Here is a 21024-nt window from a genome sequence, read left to right on the forward strand (position 1 = left end):
CACAAAAAGAACTCTCTATAGAAACCAAAGAATATAAACAGCATATGTTATTAAACTGAAAACACATGAAAGAATAAAAGAAAGTCACATATATTTCCTCAGTGTGACAAAGTCTGTGTTAAGTTTTTGGGGAAGTTGAAGAAGGCTACAAAAAGACCTTAACATCTTTCATACATCACTAAAACACTCCCCCACCCCAAACAAAAGTATTTGTCTCTTCAATATGGATGAAAGCCCATAGAATACATGAAATACTGAGAGCACATACCCACTGTCATGTGGTAGAAACAGTTACAGCTATATAATATAAACTTATAATTGGGTAATGAAGCTCTTTCCTGATGAATGCCTTGAAACAGATGGGAATTGTTTTCCAAATGTTTTTTAAAGATCTCATTACAATGTCATTAAAAAGGATAGTGCATATCATTTACTTGAGAATTAGTCTTCATGAAAGTTTATCACTTTGTATATCAGTTTTCTGTTGTTGGGGAACAAATTGTCACCCATTTCTTTATCAGTTCACAGTGCTGTCATTGAGAAGTTTGGTATTGTGTGGTCATTTCTTTCCATAGGATCTTCCACAGTTAATGTCAGTGTGTGAATTTATTGCATTTCTACCTAGAATTTGGGATCTTCTTCCAAATGCAGTACTTTCCTTAGCCTGCTTCCATTCTTGATGCACTAAGATTGAAGTTCTTGAAGTTTCTCACTCCATGGCAGTGAGGGGGAGGGGTAATATTCAACCATGAATTGAACTATCATGCTTTCAATTTCTCTGTGATGTCTTTCTACCACTAATTATAGTAAACTCCCTACTTTTGAAGTGTTTCAGAGGATATTTATGAATTTAAGGAAGTACAATGTTCCGTCTTGGAAGCCATTTCTAGAATTCTGTTGTCCACACCCCAAATGGTACTCCCAGCATACCTTCTGTTTAAATGACTTAACATCAGCCCCATTGTGTCATGTATATAAAGAACTATCACTATTCTAACCACTAGTCCTGAAGCCTGGCTTGTGACTCAGTGCTTCTGAGTTTGTTTAATCAACATATATTGAGCCAGCCACTCTGTTTGTGAGGGTATGCTAGGTTCCCTGGGTGACAGCTTGTGGAGAATGAAGTCCTTTGCCCATAAGTAAGTTGGATGTCAGAGCAAGTACACACGCTATCATGATAAGATGACTATGTGGGAAGGGCTAGATGGAAAAGCACATGAGGCCTTTGCACCCCTGGGTAGATTAATGGTGATATCTTTGATACAATATTACAGAGCATCAAAGAGCAATAGGTGATTCACACATGTTTCATCACTTATTAACTATACCTACTTGGGTCATTTGTTTCATTTCTTTTTCAATTATAATTTATTAATAACAGTGGAAATAATCAGACATATCTAGTGGGGTTACTAGAGAGCTATCGTACAAGATAGCAGGCATGAAAGTAGACAAGTAGCTTTTAGCATTCATAATCCTGTTTCTTGAATATGAAAGGCTTTATCAGCTCAATCTCTATAAGAGCCACAAGAATCCCCATTATGGGTTAACGAATGCAGATATTTATTTCTAGGTCATGAAAGCTAAAGGGAGCATGGTCCCCTAAACTATCTTCTAATTGGCAGATAGTTTGTGGTGATTTGGGAAAATAAATGAGTAGTGCTATACAAGTCATCTAAAGCAGAACTATACACAGTTAACATTTGCTTTGGTTCCTCCCATTCAGAGGAATTCACATTCTGAGTGGACAAATAGACACTTAGTGCATGATGATAATTATCCTGAAATAACAGTAGATCAGATAGCAACAAAGATCGTAGCAAGAAGTTGAGACCCTAGAGTCAGCAATTCATTGTCCGGTACCTTTCAAGAACTCTATTTACACTGTCGATTTGTTCAACAGGTTTGACAGACATTATGTCTGACTGACTCTAGATCCTAAGTTATTGGGACACAAATTCATCAGCGTGCATGTTCTTTCAAGCATTTTTCACTTGGGTTGTTTATGAACATAAAGAATTAGTTTCACAGAAGATAGGAGTCAGACTTAAACCTAAGAAGTATAAACTTCCTGTGTTTATAAGTAAACATAGAATTTGAGATAATTTAGCTCTCTGGCCTTCTTCTGATGACTGACTTTGAAAAGATGCATAGATTCAAAGGTGAGATAACGCTGGAAGAGCTGGATTGGGTATCTAGGCTTTCCAAATGTTGTCAGGTTGTAAGATTTACTGCTGAAAGTTATTCACAGTTAAGTAAATTGTAGGAAGATCACAAGAACTTGATCTGGAATTGGAAAAGAAACATCAATTTAAAAAAATAAGCCTAAAAAGAATTCAATGTTTCTTTCTCCTTTTCTCCATCTTAATCATGTTTTAAAAGTCATTTTTTCAATTAAAATATACCAAAATGGTTAGCAAAAAACAAGTTGTGCTAAATGTTGAAATGACAATTTTAAATTTTTTGAAAGGTGGAAGGTCTTTAGCAGAAGTTGGGCAGTGTTACTTAAAGAAAATGATTTTGTTTTTTGATTATTGAACATTTTCCCATTTTTTTGTTCAATATGTGTGACATAAGTATATACCAAGAAGAGCACAGTACATGTAGAGTTTAGTAATTTCCATGGCTTCTACACTCACTGGAATTTTTGTAATTTACTGTCTGTAAATAATAAAGTATGGTTGCCTACATGAGTGTGTATGTGTGGTATATATAATATATATTATGCATAAACTCTATACATTGCATGTATTTTACATGTTAAATTATACTGAACACAAAGTTCTCCCTAACTCATTGAGAAAGTTATGTATCAGCAAATAAATCATATGCTTTCAAATGTGGAATCGGGGTTCATTTACTTCACATCAGTGGAAAAAGACCTCTCTATACTGAAGCAGGTGACTTTCTATAAATCAAAGTCAGAACTAGCTTAATGAGCTTTAATGATCTGATTAGTTCCAGGCTGTAATCCTAACTACTCAGAAGGCTAAGATCTGAGGTTCTGAGCCAATCTGAGCAGAAAAGTCAGTAAGACTCTTATCTCCAATAAACTAATCAGAAAAAGCCAGAAGTGGCACTATAGCTAAGTGGTAGAGCATTAGCCTTGAGAAAAAGAGTCTTAGGGACAGTGCCTAGGCTCTGAGTTCAAGCCCAGGACTGGCAAAAGAAAAATAAAGAAGAAAAAGGAGGAGGAGGAAGAGGAGGAAGAGGAGAGGAGGAGGAATGATTAGAATGAAGTGGATTTTTAATCTGATAACTCTTCCAAGTAAAATAATTACCACATGGGGTTAGAAGAAAGTATGGTTTCTTCCAAACATTTAGAACACTAAGATTTTTATTTTAATTTTTAATTGTATGAGATTTATTCAAAATAATCAGTGTCTGCATCATTTCTATGATGCCTATTACACAGCTTGTTGTGATTGAGAACAGTGGGGGAGGGAGCTTCAACAGCTTTTCTCTTAGCTCAGCCCAACTTCCCATTGCTTATTTTTTGAAAATGCCCTGTGGACACTCTAGTCATCAAATAGTTATTGAAAGCCCTTGTAATGTAACCAGAACATTTAGATTTAGTTTCCCTATGGATTATACATGGGTATCCAAAATAATGCCAAATGTATTTGGCTAGCGTATTTTGCACTTCTTGAATCTAACAGAAAAACAAAACAAACACCAAAACAAACAGAAAAAGAAAAAGCCCTGCAACAATATCAACATTCATCAGTGTTTAAACCACAGGAGCCTTTGTCAATTAGGTCACTAATGAGGAAGAGAGAAAGCACCCAAAACTCTAAGAATGGATCTCCTTTAAAAACAAATAAACAATATGACCATGAGGCAAGCATCACCATCTCAGTAGGAAAAATGCCTGTACAGCAAAAATGTGTAGAGTAAGACAGCTTTCGTGGAGGCAGAGCACTTTCCTAGCCAAAGGACAAATTGTCCTTTCCAGACCACACTTACTTTTCCAAGGATAAAACAGGAACAATGACATTGTTTCATTAATCTACCTTCCATATGAATTCAGTGCCTGTTATGTACTTACTACCATCTCTACTGGTTCCACACAGATGAGGGTGAGGAAAAAAGCACTGATGGGTAAACAGCAGTGAAGAAAATCAGAAAAGAGCATATGCCTTTCTGGCACTTTCTATTGTGCTGAAATTGTATAGTTTAATAACTAAGTGTAGGCTAATTCATGTTTAATATGCATGATTGTAATGTATAAACGTAAGACTTGCACATAGTATATTGGCAGATGAAAAGACTAAAGATGTCAGAAAGGGAGCACTAGGGAAAGTCATTGTTTTAAGTATTGGGTTTAAAAAGAATTTCACTGCTTCTGTAACATTGGAGCAACTCTGTTAAAGATGGAGTGGATATGTGCCATAGCTAGGTGAGACATTCCAGAGAGAGAGCAAAGACTCACTATTTTTAACCACTACCCAGTGTCTTGTCCAAACCACCTTGATGGTAAGGCTAAAGGACTAGATTCGAGGTCATCCATGGAATAGGGAAGGGAGTTGGAGGCCACCCTGTGGGGAGGACAGCATGGTGGAGATAGAAAGAAGATTTCTGGCAAGTGGCCAATATCCATCACAGGTATCATCACGAAAAAACAGCTCAGAAATACTCTTTCAGAAACAGAGAAGTAGGGTTTTATGTTCTTAGAGTGGGAATTCCCCTAATGGATAAATCAGACATGAGAACAGGAAAGAGAAGAAATGAAAACAGAAATGTTAAAAAAAAAACCTTATAAATGTTACTTTGAATGACTGTTTTAAATTAAGCGGAGTCATAAACACCAGGTTTGACTGATTCTTTTTCCAGGTATTCTCTATCATTAAAAAAAATCACAACTTTTTATTTTCTAGAAAGAAAATACTCTGCGAAGACAAACCATATAAAGTCTACTTACTGCTCAAATGGGATAAGTTGATTGCTATGTATGCAACACTGCTCAAACCCTAATTTATTTAGTTTTCTTAGTTTGTATATGCATGAAAAGCTAAGAAAATGCTTACTATAAGCTACCAATATGATTATTTGGCCTTTTGCTTGATGATTCGTTTGTAGGAAACTACTGCTTATCTCTGCTTCTCAGTCATGGGTCAGCCTGTTCTTACTTTCACTGCTGCCACTATGGCTCCAGTAACTGAACTATCTTTATTATTCACAATGCAGTAAGAAAGATGGCCAAAGTGCAACAGACTATTACTCTTCTGTTCGACCTCATTCATTGCCTCATGGAAAATCTGGCATCCTTATAGGGAGCTAGAAAAGGCCAGATAGTCAGTCTATTATGGCTCTAATTGTATCTCATGTATCTCCCTTCCCTCCTCCCCTGATCTCCACTTCTTATTCCATCCTATCTCCATTGTTGGTTTGCAAATACGTCTCTAGGTCATGATACTCAGTAGTCTCCCTGTATTATCTTTCTACATTTACTGTACATTGATGATCAAATGTCATTATCATTAAAGCTACAATCACAGCCTCTTGGTCAAAAAAGCAGGCACCAAATATGCATGTCATTCTGTCATCAGGAGAAGATTGTGTCCTGAATTTGAGGTAAATGAAGGGGAGGGTGTGGTCTGGAGCACTCTGGTCTGTATGCACTTTGGTAAGACAGACTGAGGAGGCTCAAGCAATGTAATAGGTCCCAGCTAGATGTTAGGGTTCTGTGCCTGGACCCAAATTAAGGTCCTGAGGTGGTTCCTGCAAGGTGGGGTGGGGAGATCTAATATGTCAGCCCAAATTGAACTATTCGTCTTATTAATTAAATATGATTTATTTGTATCTGAAAGATGTGAGCCCTTCCCTCCCCCAAACCACCAATGGAATCAACCCAGCAGGGGTGAAAGTAAGTGGTGGGGAATGGTCCACCTTTCCTCTGCTCTGATTTTGTCAAGATTTAGCTTCCTAGATCACAGGACATGAGTCCACTCAGTCCTTGGCAAGCACCTATGACAACCACTCACCGAATTAGATGTTCATCTGCGGTGGTTCTTTTTATCTTCATGGAACCTTACAAAGGAGATGCTCCCCTTCCAAGCACCTATAATGGATGAGTCCAGAAAGGTTAAGTAACTTACCCTCAATGACACAGCTTCAACAAAGTGAAACTGAATCTGGGACAAGACTCAATTAAGAATTCTTCAACGCACTGTGAGGAGACAGAGAAGCACAGAACACCCAAGAAATTCTATCTCCTTCCTCCAGGCTCAAATAGATCCTTGCTTTGGTGAAGGTCATGGCTCTAAGGTGCTGAGCTTCTGAATTCTTATTAGAGACAAATCCATGGCTTCCTGGAGCAAAAGGGGACAGGCAGGGTTCCACCTGGAGTGAACATTCAGGGTGCCACTCTGTAGCCAAGGCTATTTGCAGGACTTGTGGGCATTCTAGAGAGAGGCCAGCATCACGGAAGGTTGGGAAATTGAGTAGAGTACAGCTGCATCATGCTCTGCAGAGTAGCTTCCTCAGCTAGTTAACACTTCAGTTAGGGCTGAGGACAAAGTAAGGCTGGGAAGTAGCAATACAGGGGTCCCTCTTGCCCATAATAAGGGTCAGATTTCGTAGCTGAGCTGTGAGAGGACACTCACTGTCTGGATGTGAGTGGTATCTGACCCAAAGGAAGGCTTCTCGGGAAGAAACGAGTGTGTTCCTCAATCCTCCAGCGTTGAGTTGGAGATCTCTCGGGTTTTAGAGCTGGGATCAGGCGGGGCTAGCACTTAAGGTTCCTCAGACTGGCTCTCATTCTGGTTTTTTGTTGTCATTGTTTTGTTTTGTTTTGTTTCTCTATTTTTTTTCACTCCTCCAGGCACTTAGGTTCTACCATTTCGTGCTGGACAAAGAAGTAAAAGAACTCCACTTAGGAAAGACAAGAGGTGACACGAAAGGGGTATTTAGGCCCATTTGAGCTCTGGTCTGTCTGATTCCAAAGCCAGTACCATCCTCAGGATAAAGTACGGTGGTTGCCTGTTACCTTGAATTCAGTTTAAACTGTTTTGCCATCAGTGACCTAGATGAGAGCAATTCAGATGCCCAGAGAGATCATATAGGGGGAACTGGCTGTGGTTTCAGGCCTTTGGAATCGAAGTTTGGCTAAGAGTTGGGGGCTATGGCTTACACCTGTAATCCTAGTTGCTTAGGAGGCTGATATTTGAGGATCATGGTTCAAAGCCAGCCCAGGCACTAAAGAACATGAGACTCTTATTTCCAATTTACCATCAGAAAACCAGGAGTGGCTGCTGTGTCTCAAGGGGTAGGATGGTAGCCTTGAGCTGAATCGCTCAGGGACAATGCCCAGGCCTAGAGTTCAAGTCCCAGGTCTGACAAAAAAAAATTTGGCTAAGATATCCACAATCTTTTCTAAGGACAGCACATACTCTGCTTGCCCTGGATCAAACTTTGTCCCCTCCCTTTCCTGGACTGACCACAAGGTTCTCCTTAGAGGAAACCTCCCCTGACCCCAATCTCTTTGACCTGTGTCTTGTTACATGAAGAGTTAGGAGCTGTACTTTGGCCTCCCACTGCTACTCAAGTGTATCTTGACAGTTCCATTGTAACTGTCTCCTCCTCCCTGGTTTGCTCATTGCACCTGAGGGTGTGGTTTCTTCTGCTTCTCTAGTGTAGTGCATTACTGGGAAGTTCCTTCAACAACTTATTTGACTTGCTTTATTCACACAAATACAATAATTTTTGAGTGTGTGATTAATTTAGAAGCACTAAATTATTCTGAGACTACAATAAGATTTACTTACAAATTGTACATACATGGTGGATTTAACTTTGGTTTTGTGTTCCAGAGATATCTTTACATTATCTTTACCAGTTTATGATTATCTAAGAAATGATTAACCATGTTACTAATCTACCTTAATCTGTCTAATTTACCAGTTTATCTACATTACCAAATCAAAGCAATGATTATCTAATTTAATCTTCAATGCTTTGCCTAGCCTACTTAGAATGACAGGAAATCTTCTTATATTTGGAGATCTACTGATTTTTCTGTTTTTGGTCTGTTGGATAGATACATTTTTTTTACTTCTCTTAGGGCCAGGATTCCATTACTCATAGACTAGATAGCAAAACAGTTACCAAAGAGGAGGACATTCGAGGCGTTTTCCTTCTGAATTATTCATATTACCAAGATTTCAGATTGAGCACATTTACTTTTCTATACTTAGAGAAGCATATTAAAATAAACAAAAAGCATCAATAGAATCAAAAGAAAAGGCACAGACTGGGAGATAATTTCTTGCAGAAGACGTATCTCAAAATATATAAGTGCTTAAACTCAAAAAAGAACAAATACTCCGATTTAACCACTAAAATAAAATAATATTTTGAGAAATATCTCACCAAGAAGGAGGGAGAAAGAGAGGAAGAGAGAGACAGAGACAGAGAGACAGACAGACAGACAGACTGACAGAGAGAGAGACAGAGAGACAGAAAGAGAAACAGAGACAGAGAAATAGAGAAACAGGGAAACATAAAAGGAGAGAAACAGACAGTGAAACAGAGAGAGAACCAAGGATAGAGGCATGTCTTGATTACTTTCAATACCAATATAACATCTGAAAATAATTGATGCTGAGTAAATATCTGAAAGGGCAAATGATGTCTCTTGACTGTCCATTAAATGCTGATATAATCAATTAACTCTTAACTAGACACAAACATTAAGGTTCAAGGTCCCGTTTCATTCATTTCCATTATCCATTCTTCCCTAAGTCATAATTTCAGCCTCTATTTTCTTATTCAAAACCTGAGCAGAAAACCACTTGCCTTATCATTTTAAAAGAGGGGAAGCATTGTCAGCATTTGCAGGTAGAAAAATGCAGAGTTTTAAAACACGTGATCAGACGCAGAATGTTATTCAGACATTGATTAAGGAAATAATGATAAAGTCAGTATGGCCTGTAAGGATTTGGAGAAGTCCTTATTTGCCAGAATATCAGAGGAAGAAAACATGTGGTATGAAGAAATATTTGATAAACTGATGAAGGCAGTGAGTGAGACTCATCAAGCTGATACCCAGAGTGCATGCTTCACTTCCAAAAAATGCTCCCTGAAACTCCTGAGGAATCTCGAGCTAATTAGGACACACAGGTGAACTCAAGGTTCATTGCTTGGTGCACAGAGAATGGTTTTTTTTCCAACAGCTTTCCTTGGAAAATAATCAGAAAGATAAGCTTTTATTTATTTAAACTAAGAGTTTCTGCCAAAGGTCCCAAATTAAAAGTATGCTTGGACATAGACATACTGTAATTCTCGCCTCCAGTGTGATTATGTCAGAATTGTATTTGACTATACTAATCTAAAGAAAATTTGGTTCGAGCTCCCTAGAGTCAAAATATATTAATGCACATACAACCACATTCTCTTTTCCTAGTTCCTGCCTTCCTTCCTTCTCCTCATTCTCCATTTTCCTTCCTCTTCTTCCTCCCTTCTCTTCCTCTCTACCTTCCTTCTTTCCCTCCTCCTCCCTTCCTTTCTTATCTCTCTCATCTCCTCCCTCATTCCTCTCTCCTTCCCTCTTTCTCTCTCTTTCTCTTCCTCTCCACTTCTTTTCTCTTTTCTGCCTTTCTTTGTTTCTTCTTTTTCTCCCCTTTTATTCTCCCCCTCCCTCCCTATCTCATACTCTTCTTTTCCCCTTTTTACTTCCTTCATTCCTTCCCTCTCTCACTCTCCTTTCTGTCTTTTTCATCCTTCCTTTTCTTTTCCTTTCTCTAGTTCCTTAGTTTCAACACTGAGATTCCAACTTACACCAGTTATAAAAGACTCTTGAATAGAATCCCAGGGTCACAACAGATTGGAGAGAGACTTGATAAATGGGACTACCTAAAAAATAAAAGGTTTCTGTACAGATAAAAGCATAGCCACAAAAGTAGAGAGACAGCCAACCAACTGAGAAAATATATTTACCAATATTACATCTGACAAATGCTTAATATCCAGTATCTACAGGGAACTCAAGAAACTAATCCCCACACAAACCCAGCAACTATTCACTAAATGGGCAAGGGAACTAAAGAGAGACTTATCAGAAGAAGAGATTAAAATGGCAGAAAAGCATATGAGAAAATGTTCATCATCTGTGGTCATAAGGGAAATGTGAATAAAAACAACCCTAAGATACCACCTTACCACAACAAGAATGGCCAAGATTTTGAACTCAGACAATGACAGATGCTGGCAGGGTTGTGGAGAAAAAGGAACCTTACTGCACTGCTGGTGGGATTGTAAACTAGTTCAGCCACTCTGGAAAGCAGTATGGAGGCTTCTTAAAGAACTGGAAACTGACCTTCCCTATGATCCCGCCATACCACTTCTGGGCATCTATTCTGAATTTCATAACCCAAGATATGATATGATAAGGATACCTGCTCAGCTATGTTTATCTCTGCACTATTCACAATAGCCAGGCGATGGAAACAATCCAGATGCCCTACTGTGGATGAATGGATACAGAAAATGTGATATATATATATATATATATATATATACATACAATGAATGGATACAGAAAAATGTGATATATATATATATATACATACAATGGAATTCTACATAGCCAACAGACAAGATAAAATAATGGCATTTGCAAGGAAGTGGATGAATCTAGAGTGAATCATGTTGAGTGAGATAAGTCAAGACCTAAGGAACAAAAGGCGCATGGTATCCTTAATATGTGGCTATTAGATCCAAACAGTACAAGAGCAAGGACTCAAAAGTTGCATACCCAATGCTATGGACATGGTATTGGAAATATAAGCACAACTACACAGTCATAAAACCTTATGATTCTATAGACATGTTTTATTATATAGATTATTGTGTATCTATGACATACAAACCCTCAGCCTAATTTTGATTATGTTCTAAAATCTAAGTACCAGTGATTGTATATAGAGATTCCCTTCTTGAATACCTGTTTGCTAAACACGTTACTTGAAATATGATTTAAAAATCAATGTTAATAAATTCTTTAATCAAAAAAAGAAAACAAACAATAACAGAATCTGGTGAGGAAGTGGTAAAAATGAGCCCTAATACATGATTGGTAAAAATGTAAGCTTATTCAACCACTCTGGGAAGCAATGTAGAAGAAAGAGAGAGGGGGGAGGAAAAGAGAAAAGAAAGAAAGAAAAAAGAAAGAAAGAAAAAGGAAAACCAAGACCTAAACATATAACTAGTCTACAATCCAGCAAATATCACTCCTGGGCATTTAACCAAAAGATTACAAACCAAGAAACAGTGAAGCCACCAGCACAATTATGTTCATTGCAGCATTATTTACCATAGCCAAACAATGGCATCAGCCCATATCCCCTCAATGGATAAATGGACCACGATGTGTATAATTGTTAAATGGACCATGATGTGTATAATTGTATTAGACTATTTTAAGCCTAAAAAGAAAATTTGATTTGTGTCCTCTAGAGTCAAAATATATTAATGCATGTGGGACCAAGCTCTATCTTTTTCTTTCTTCTTTCCTTCCTTTTTCTTCCTTTCTGTCTGTCTGATTTCTTTTTCCTTCTTTCCCTTCCCCCCTCTCCTTTTCTCTGTCCCTCTCCTTTTCTCTTTCCGTCTTTCCTTCCTTCCTCCAATTTTACTCATCTGTTAGAAAGAATGATATTGCATCAATTGTAAAGAAATAGAAAGACCTGGAAAAAGTTATATTAAGTGAAGTAAGTCAGGCACAGAAAGACTAAGGTTGCATATTTTCCCTCCTATGTGAAAGCTGGAATTCACTTATAAACTTATAACTAAATATATTGGGTGATGTATAAGTATTTACAAATTTCCTAACTTAAATGTGGTATATTTAAGGGAGAATTCAAATAGGATAATTCTTTAGAAAAGCAAACTTAAAGCTCAACAAAATAAACATCAGGAAATGAATCCTTATAAGAGGTAGGAATTGTGTCAGTGGGAAAGGGATAGATGAGTGAAAATAAGAAGGGAGGAAAAAATGTAATAAAGACATGTGAAAGGATATCAATATATGTGAATTAATGCACCTTCTATCTCGCAAATATCATGTAACCCTTCTATTAATTACAATAAAATATATGAAAAAATGAATTAAATGTACATTCTATAAAATTAAGAAAAACAAGAGGATGTAGGGATGGGAAAGAATGTTGGAAAAGGTGACAGTGTATTATATTCATAAACTGCTTTATTTAGTGACACCTGTGTGCAACTTTTTATAGATAATTTTAACTACTTTCATCTTGATATATCTCTAAGATCATCTTAAAATTTCAGAACACTTTGAAACAGTCTTTCACATAGTTATTCATTCATTTAAAGATTGAGCAATACCTATTCTCTGGAAATCACAAATGGTGAGGACCAGTGGTTAAATGCAAAAAAGACTGTGTTTATAAATACCTTGTAATTCAGCATCAATTCATCAAACCACAAAGACCCGGGAACAGCTCAAAGTAATTGGAATGCTCTGCAGAGGCTTCCTGGAGAATGATAAGATGAGGTTATCTTTGGAAAGAAGAATGAGGACTGAAGACAGGGATAGGTGTGTCAAACCGAAGGGTCTTCATGGAGCAAGACGAAAAGCTTATCGTGAAATGGTGTGTGCCTTTGTGAATGCAACCATTAATAATGGCTGGAGACAATGTCTAAGGCAGTGTAAAGACAGAGGTAATTGTAGACACTGGGGAGTACAGGTAAGAAAGAGATTTTACAATAGAACAATAGAATATTTCTCTCTGTAGCCCATCAGCTGAAATTCCCATGGCATCTTCCACACCCTGCCTCTCCTTCAAGATAGTAACTTTTGTGATCATATTTTTACCATGCTGTTAAAAAAGCATATTCTTGTAAAATATGGGAACATTTATTTAATTTTTATTTACTTATTTATTTATTTTGTTGGTCATGAGGCTCGAACTGAAGGCCTGGGTACTTGTTCCTGAATTCTTTTTGCTCAAGGTTAGCACTCTACCGCTCTGAGCCACAGCACCCCTTCTGGTTTTCTGGTTGTTAACTGGAGGTAAGAGTCTCATAGACTTTCCTGCCAACAACAATCCTCAGATCTCAGCCTCCTGAATAGCTAGCATGAGCCACCAGCACCCGGCTGGGAACATTTCATTTAGAATGGACAGCATGAGTATGAAGCAGAATTTGGACAGTATTCAGAGATAATTTTCGGTATCTGTTGCAAATTTTGTCCAAGGTCCTTCCTTTTCCTTACCATGCCTTCCTTAGCATCTTTTTAAATTTCAAAACTGATTTTCCATATCTTCTCTTTCTTCACATATTTATGTGTGATCTTCTCTGTGATTTCATACAAAATGTAGTGTGAGCAAGGGGCTTTAAATCTGTTTTGAGAATTCCATAAGACTTCATTCTATAGGACTTCCAGTAGAGGCAGAACAATGGAATTCAGCCTCCTTTCTACACCTGATCTCTGGCAGCATTTATTGTTTAAATTGCAACCTTTGACAAGATTTCACTTAAAAAGAGAATTTCTAGAACATTTAAAAATCACTTTATGATCATTTTGTGTAGTTCTCATCTTTGATAAACTGTGACCCATAGAGGAGAAATAACACTATCGATATGACAGTATCAATTCTACAAAGCTGCCAAGATGGAACCTCATTCAATCATGGGCCTGCTCTTCTCAGATGCTTTCCTATCAGGTTACCACAGGCAAGAGTCATCTTCTTCCACATCACCTCTCTACAATGGAGGGAATCTCTGTCTAACAAATATAGTGATAGAATCACCATGTGCATAGTGTTTATCCCAGAACCAGACTTAGCTGCCTCCTGACCTTCTCCTTCTAGCTTAAGTCACAAACTTGCTATTCAGAATTTCTATGGAGACATTTATCTACTCCAGGAGACCTATATTATCAAAAGCAGTCAACATTTGAGATGACTACTGAAGATAGGCGAGTGAGTATTGTCGTTTAGCCAGAAAAGTATAGAGTTGTATTCATAGCATCTAGAATAAAGTTAGAGCAAAAGAGATAATTTGGAAAGATCTCTTTTTGATTTTCATTAATGTTAATAGCCATGTAGGATAATTACCATGTAGGATTCTTATTTGGAATTAAAGTGTGAGTGCTTTGGGCAAAGCAGATTGCAATACACTTCTGTAATAAGTAAGTTTACTTAGTTATGAAAATCAAGATGAGGATCAGATATGAAAATAATGAAATTGGTCAAGACGTATCCTATTCATTGACTGCTTTGTTAAATGGCAACTCCTTGGTACTACTGCTCAAAGACAGACATAAAAAGGGAAAAAAACTTCTGCATTTGGAATCACGTTGCATTTCTCTGTGTATGCATGCGTGTGTGTGCATGCATGTGTGTTTAAATATGTACCTATTCCCAGATGGTTTTTCTTCTTCTTTTTAAAATTTCTTTTTAATTATGGCAGCTGTTCAACAAGCATGTTTTTGTTTATCTCATACTAAGTATACAGTTTCAACATATGGAGTGTATTTTGTTTTACTTCAGTTTATCTTAAGAAATCAACTTTCCTAACTCTTGTTGGCAGTGAATCCAAATGATTTTTACTTTATACTTTCTTCTTTCCCTTTTTTTGTTTCTCTCCTTTCAATGATGACTTTACTTGGTCTTCCTCTTTTGTCTTCCTTTTTTTCTATTTTCCTCCTTTCCTACCTCCCTGTCTTCAACTCCCTTCTTTTTCCTTCTGTAACATCATTTTTAAAAAAGACAGTCCACATTGATAAACTGCCTCATTTACTGGCAGAATCTAATTGTTCCTTTGATATTTAGTCAGACAAGAAGATGCAAACTCAGGAAAGAATGTTAATAAATAAGTGAAGAGATTGGCATTTTACTTAGAATATTATGAACTTAGCATTCAAGTGTGTTCATCACCTTGATCTGAATTTTTTTACTTTTTCAAAGAGTGAGCATGCTTTCCTTATGCTTCCTTTTCTTAGAAAGCTCAGTTCCATCTTCTCAGACCATTGCCTTCCACTTCCCTTGAAGACACAGCTGTCAGGCAAACTGAGCAAATTTTCTGTAGATTTTTCTGGAAATTTGAACACTCTTCTGTCACCACCATGCAATGACAATTATTTTTTTTTACAATTTATGTACGTCTCACCAGTAAACTGAAGCAAAAAATGATTTCTCATTATTCCCAAATCGGAGAGGCTGGCATGAAGGGGATCCCATCAATCCTCACTGAATGAAGTTCCAGGGGAAAAGGATTTTAATCTTCCCCTAAGGAGTTCAAAGTTTGTCTTTAATTATCAAGCAACTCACCCCAAAGTTTATTTGCATGTCTTCCAATAGGAAGAGTCCTGGAACTATCAAGAACTGTGCTGGAGGTCGAAACCATTGTGAACAAGGAGTCTAAGATGGATACCAGAAGTTATCTTTTCTGGATATGGACATTGATGTAGCAGAAACCTGGCATCCCATGGAAGTCAAATCTAGTGTGCTAAACACAAGGATCGACTCATGCATATTTCTGCAGTGACAATAGGAAAAAAGGAGCTTACTGTTCATGCCAACTCTAAAACCTGGAACTGGTTATACTATGCTGAGATGGTTTCTGAAAGTATGACTATTGTAAGCAACTCATGAGTCCTGTCACAAGCATGAGAGGAAAGGAATAGCAGCCTATGTGATGTATGCTCATTGCATTTATTCTCCCTTTACATAGGGATTTTCATCTCACATTACTTGACACATCCTTAGGGTCTATTAGTGAACAAATGAATACATGAATACATGAATGAATGAAGATTGCCTACCGTGACAAATGACAGAAGGACAAATTAACCAATTTCATGGGTACAGTTTTGGAATTCTTGATTCCCTAATCGCTATCATTACTATTATGTTTTCTCAGTGGCCTCATGATAGGATTTAAAGTTTTGTTGCATGACCCTTAATTCCAGAAGCTTAATTCCAACATCAGTGATGTTGACAGTAGCCTTTGGTCTTCATGTACATGGTTCAGTAAAAGATTGTACTGAGCGGGGTCAATGGTCTATGAATTGTCAAGGGCCTTGGTAATATAGGTAACACAAGGCAAGGAGACAAATGTGATGAAAGCTAAACAAATGCAGAGTTGGGGGCCTAGTGATATAGAACTGAAGGCAGCACGAGGGTGGACTGGAAAGTAGTTGCTTAGAGGCAGAGGTACAATAAAGATGAGCCATGGAACCCACAGGCTTAGGGATTAACCTGGCACTTTTCTGCCCCTATCTGTCCTCTCTCCCTCAAAGAGCATACAGTTCTCCTTTCTGGTGTGCATACTTTGATTGGTTGGCCGCACTGAACTTTTCCAGTTCCACAGAATAAGGTATTTTATTAGGTTACTTGTACTCCCAGACTACAGCACTGAACCCTGGATTAAGGTATGTTTCTGTCCCTCAGAACCTTAGAACATCCTTCCTAACATTCCTGTACTTTAATAATCCAGTCCTCATTTGAAAAGAACTGGGAGTACAGATGAGGAAGAGCTTTTACAATATGCCAAATGCTACAGAAACATGACTAATTCCTTCATGTACCTACAGTATCACCACGAATCATTTTTCTAAGTATCTCTCAAACAAGAAAACTCAGAGCAAAGCATAGGCATTACAGTTTATTTTCTGGAGAGTTCTAGATCCCAGCTTTGTGAGTTTTTTTTTTCAATTTTGTGATTTTTTTTTATCTTTTTTTGCTAGTCCTGGGGGCTTGAACTCAGGGCCTGAGCACTGTCCTTGGGCTTTCTCAAGGCTAGCACTCTACCACTTGAGCCACTGCACCACTTCCGGCTTTTTCCTATGTATATGGTACCAAGGAATCAAACCAGGGTCTTAGTGCCTGCTAGGCAAGCACTCCCCGGCCCCGACTTTGTGATTTTTTTTAACCTAAGTCTTTTTTTATTCTTGCTTCTCCTATTCTCATTTTTGGTAACAAAATTTTCCCTAACAGTAAAAGCAACATAAACTTTAACCAGAAAGTGTCAGTTTCATTATGAAAAGGAAACTTTCCTTATTATATTTATCTCTTGAGTGCTATGCTGTATTTTATTCTAATCCAGTGTTAAAACATTTATTTTTGGCATCAGAAGTGTGCTTTTTCTGGTGCAATGTCTCACAACTCAGAATCTGAATGTTTCATAATGCTTCATCGGGTAAAACATGCAGGGGGCAGTTCCATTTCCCCTGGCTAATGCATACCACCAGAATCCTTGCTGCTGTCTTTGAGGACCAAGTTAACCAGCAAATAATAGTATTTATAAGTGACATTAATCATTGAAAACAGCATACCACACCTCAACACAAAGGTGATCAAGTCCATGGCTTCAAACTTTTACATATCTATTACAGCCTCTATTCAATAAACCATTGTGCTCTGATATCTACTAAATAGGTCTGCTGTAGAAAGAAGTAGACCTCAAACCTTATCATCTCCTCTGGCACATACAGACCCAACTAGAAGGAAAACCAGAGAAGATGGTGGGCAAGAATTTGTTTTGTTTGGTTGAAGGAGTTGTGAAGTTGCTCCAGTGACCAGAGCATGGGATTCCTTCTGCTCTTTCAGGGAGCATCTAGCCTGTAATTCAATCTGGCATTCCATGGCTCTCCCTTCTTTATCCAATATGTACCATGGGAAATAAAATAGTATGACTAACCTAACGGTGCTTAGAGTCATTCTGAAGGCAGTTCCTTTAGAAAGAGACAGTTATGTGTTTGTAACTTTTGAAGCACTTTCTACACAGTGGTTAAACTAACTTCTGTGGAGAATTGTCTCCACTTCTGCTCGTGCTGGAACAGAAGCTAGTCTAAATCCCCAATTTTACGCTATGCAAAGACTCCACTTTATGATAAGATTTTAAGACTCGTTTGGAGGAAATGTTATGGCCCGTTAAAATAGAAAACCAACAGAATTCCCACAAACGTGAATATAGTGCTTTGTAATTTGCAGAATACTTTATTTTGGCTGGCCTTCTTTTTGAATTTGAACCAAAGAATATCCGTGGAGTGCAGGAAGATCTTGCCATGGGACTCTCTTCCCTCAGCACCACCTTGGCTGGTGTTACTCTGTGCCACCAAAAGCCGAGATTCCTGGGCCTCTGGCATCCGTTCTTGCTACTTTCTCTGTGACAATTTCTCTATGGAGATTTGCCCCAAGTTAGTTTTATCTTCTTTTTCAATTGTGAGTTTCAAGTTTATTCTTCGGAGAACTAATCTTTGATGGTTCCCTCCCCCAAACCTTGTTTATGTCAATATTTTGTCATTCACATACTAATTATCCCCCCCAAGGCTCCCTTGGGCTAGGATTATAGTAGTATTTAGAGATGATTGGATCATGAAGGCTTTGATCTGATCAATGGATTAATCTACCGAGTGGATTTATGATTTGAGGATGTGCTGGGGAAAGGTGATAGAAAATAGAAGTCGGGCCTGGGGTATGGTTTAAACAAATGAGTCACTGGGGTCACATCTTTGATATATTTTGCTCTGGCCTCTTCATCTCTCCTCACTTCTCTTTGTTTTCTGACTGCCATGTGGCAATTCCTCCAGTCATGTCCTTCCCTCCATCTCTCTCTGTCCACTGTAAAGTTCTTCAGTGCCTCCAGGACAAAACACCAACCACCAAAAAAAAAACCCTTTGAGATGCTAATTCAAAAGAAACCTTTCTTCTTTAAACATTGTTCTCCCACGTCTTTAGCACTGTCAAGAAGTGTGACACACACAACCATAGAACTGTGTTTCTAATCAGTTCCTAATTCATGATTTCTTCTGTTACTCTATGTGCTATGTCCAACACATATAAGAGGCCATTAAATATTTGAAAATGAGATTAATAGCCATCATAGCCATCACTCACCTACTTTTTCCTTTTTCTTTTTGACTGTATAGAATTTGAACTCAGGTCCTGGTGTTTGCTAGGGGGATGTGATTCAAGAGAGTGATGCTTCAGTCCTGTTTTTCCCTGGTTATGTTTAGGATAGTATGCTGCTTCTTGCCTGGTCATGTGTCCCTTCTCCTCTGGAATTATAGGCATGTGCCAGCATGTCCAGCTTCCCTTCCATGAAGGTGAAGTCTTGCAAATATTTTTTGCCTGAGCTTGCCTGACATCATCATTTTCCCAGTCTTGGCCCCTCCCATGTAGCTTGTGATTGCATTCAGTAATGGGTTGACAAAGAACCTTATAAACTTTTCTGTCTGGGTTAGCTTCCAACTGCAATCCTCTCATTTTTAATTTCTTGTGTACAGCTGAGAAATCTGAGGCTTTCTCAGAACCACATACCTAAATCATGTTACTAACACAAAAGAGTTTTTGGACTCAGACTTGAATTCAAATGTCAACAGTACAATGTATCCACACCATAGCAAGGCTTTGAATCTCTGCTTCTCTTTTCCTTTATATGTTAGATAATAGAGACTAAGAGGATGGATGCTAAGATAAAGTAAATGTTATGTTTTTAAGCACTATATATATTTTAATCTATTCAGTTGAATTCTGATTCTAGTTTATGAAGGAAACAATTTCTCTATTCAAAAACTTTGGGATTGGAGGCCTGGCTTAGTTAATGGAACAATATCCAATGAGTGACAGCATCAGGTACCAAGTTAAAGTCTCTGACCTACACACATACAAACAAAGCAAAATGGTCAACATTTATTATTATAAGGAAAATTGAAGCAAAAAGAAAATAAGGGGGCTAGAGGTAATTGTCTTTCATTTTTCTCTATGGCTCACAATTGGGTGGCAGAATGGATTACAAATATATTTCTCAAGGCACTAAAAATGGAAGCAACATCAATATTTGATTCAGTTTACTTCGCAGCTTTCTAAATGCCTATTTTAATGCATATTGCCTTCACATTTCTTTTAAATAGTGATAATTGCCTATTTGAAAGAGCCCCACAAGAGAAAGGTAACTTTTCTAGAGAAACAAAATGAAAGATTTCTCAGGATGAAATCAAAGAAGTAGCTCATAATATTTTTATGAAAAGAATTTCTAAGGATGCAGCTAAGGAAAGAGCTAAGATAGTAGCTAAGATGTCAGTAAGCAGGGATATTTTGTTAGAAAAATTAAAAAGCAAAGAAAAAAACAAGTCAGAGGAGAATAAGCATGGGATTTCAAAAGAGATTGAACTCGAGTTTCTTGACACTTTAGTCATGCGTTTAACCAACCATATCACTGAACTGCTGATTACATTATACTCAGCCTGTAATTTGTATCTTTGCTATTATATTCCTGTTATTAAAGATATATGACAGACCAAGGATATTCACAGAAATTATAGTTCTGTAAAAATGAATAATAATATTATTGCTAATAATAGTATAAGTATTAATAATATTATTCAAGGATCTTATTTTAGGCTAGATATCAAGCACATCAACACTAGAAAATTCAAATATATGTGATTTATTATCTAATTCACTTATCTACAAAAATCAGTATTTCTGAAGAGTAACTTATCCTGAAATAGATTCCAGCCTAAGATAAAAGCACTATTTAAATGGCAGGCAGAGAAACTGCTAATGAACACTGACTGGGCAGTGAGAAGATTGTCTTTGACAAGAGGGAGGACACTGGAATCAAAAGACCAGCCTGAAAGTCTACTAGTGATCCTCTGTAATATTGAAGTTAGGAAATGAAAAGTGTTGACAATAATACTTTGTCATATGATAGACATGATGAAAATGCACACATCCAGATATTCTCTCCTTAATCACATTGAATTGCTTATCTTTCATTATAGCTTAAGATTCTTTGAAATTTAAGGTATTTTATTATTAATTTTGCTTCTATTCTAGAATATGTGTTTCAGAAAGACATTTTTGTTAATGCTCTGCAAGACTAATTCTGGTCATGCTAGCTGTTTGAGAAGTAGACTAGAGAGAATTGTAAATTTGTTTTCTGGGCTGTGGATGTAATTCAAATGATAGAGTGCTTACTTAACAACTACAAAGCCTACTAGATGCAATGCTCTAATACCTCAGAAAAAAATCGGTCTCTATTTTTCTGTTAAAG

The sequence above is a fragment of the Megascapheus bottae genome, chromosome 9 (genome assembly GCF_031878675.1).
Source record: "Megascapheus bottae isolate mThoBot1 chromosome 9, mThoBot2.hap1, whole genome shotgun sequence".
Classification (NCBI taxonomy): domain Eukaryota; kingdom Metazoa; phylum Chordata; class Mammalia; order Rodentia; family Geomyidae; genus Megascapheus; species Megascapheus bottae.